We start from the raw sequence: 1,925 nt of genomic DNA, 5'->3' as shown, positions 1-1,925 counted from the left end.
TGTCTCAGCTTCTTGACTCTGTATGGGGTGTAGAGAAATGCAAATCAAAGATAAATGAGTAAGGTGCTGCTTTGAAATGTGTGTTCACTCTTCAGTTTCGAGTTTGTGTGTGTGGCTTCTGGGGCTCACCCACAGATCAGCCTTGTTCTAAACAAAACTTCAGAGTGATTGCAGAAATGCTGCTGACTGCTCGTCCCTTGTTTGCCGTAGTTTCCCCAGCAGGAAAGAGTGGTCTAAATACGTGTGTATAGTGGTGCCAGCTAGCAGACAATTGCAGGTGATCTCACAGGAGCTCCTGTGTTCCAGTTGTGCCACCCCGTTGATGTTAAACAGCTGGAGACTACCTTGAACCTGCAAGAGGGGTCTTGGTCTGTTTATGCTATCCAGCAAGGGCTTTAAGGCCAGAAAGAAACTGTCTGTAGGTGTGTCATTGCACAGCTGTACACTTAATACTGGAGATTTTTTGGTTATACACTTAATACTGGAAATTTTTTGGATATACACTTAATACTGGAGATTTTTTGGATATACACTTAATACTGGAGATTTTTTTTATACAAGAGTAGATGTTTGACTCTGCTGCAAACTGATTTCATTATGTGGCCTCAGTCTGTCTCGTGCGTTTGAAATGGGAGTGTTGCTGTGCAGTGAGGAAATGGGGACTACGGACTTTCAGAGGTGGAGAGGCTGCTTCAGAGTTTCCCTGGACCTGGAAAATTCATCCTTGAGTTCATTCCCTAAAGGCAAGGGAGAAATATCTGCAGGCTGCCATCTGGGGACAGATGCATTCCAGATTGGTTGGGTACAACATAAAAAGCTTAACAGGCCTCTTAAGTCTTAATTCATCAGTAGCGGTGTATCTTCCCTGTACACACAAACTGGGGGGTGGGGGTGAGGTGGGGAGAAAGGGCAGAACTGAGATTTGGTTTTCTCAGGCCATGAGGGTTGTTCAAAGAAATAAAAACGGAAGGTGAGATTCAAGCACCAACAGGCTTAGCTGAAAAGCTTCATTTGAAGGTAAATTCCCTTTGCAAGGAACTGCTGTTCCTTTAACTATTGCAAAAGTAGCCCCAAATCCTCAAATTAATGTTCTGTAAAGTTTGCGAATGTGACTTTAGGTCTTACGGATTTGTCTCATTTTACCTTCGTTAAACTGGGGATCTACCAATGTTTTGGGGATTTGTAATAGTGGTGCAGACTCCTCATAAGCTGCATCAGTGGACTGTTTTGGGAATGTATTGCAAAAAAAAATCCAGTTTGGATATAGATGACTTCTTCAGCAGCAGATGGTTATTTCACATCTGTGTGAAATGCGAAAATGGTGAAAAATGAAGAATCGGCTTTTTCTAACAGTTTGGATGCTTTTCCTTGGCCATTGTTTCCTCGTAGGTGCGGCGCTGTTCAGGCATCCCTCCGCAGCTGTGCCGCAGTGCGTGCCGCGGGCCTCCCCCTGCAGTGGGAGTGGTGGCCCTTGCCGAGGGGATACCCTGATTAAGGCACATCTCTCAGCAGCTGGAAGCTGGATGTATTTTGTAAGCTTTTGCTATGGGTGCCATCAGTGATCTTCAGTAAGCTCGAGGATTGAGATGAGGTTTTTGCTTCTGCCCTCTGAGGTAATCTCCTCTAACCATACTTGTATTAGTGTAAAAACATCCTCCTGGTTCTGGTGCACCTGATGTTATTGCCCTAACCCTGTCACTTGCATGATTTTCAATATTGTGATACAATCCAGGATGAGTATTCATGTGACATCCTAGGTGTTCTGCCAGAAGGTGATTAATTCTGAACTGAACGCAACCCCAACAACCTTTCCTCATTTAGCTCTTGAGGCTACACCTTCGTTGCACTGAAGTGTACAGTTTAAGGTTAGCTCTAGTAAAATTACGTTGAGGCAGCTCGGTCCTACTCGTCTCTTCTATAGTTTC

This window comes from Nipponia nippon, unplaced genomic scaffold (assembly GCF_047370975.1).
Source record: "Nipponia nippon isolate SJK-2023a ecotype South Korea unplaced genomic scaffold, ASM4737097v1 scaffold_6, whole genome shotgun sequence".
Lineage (NCBI taxonomy): Eukaryota > Metazoa > Chordata > Aves > Pelecaniformes > Threskiornithidae > Nipponia > Nipponia nippon.
Note: the sequence above shows the minus strand (reverse complement) of the source record.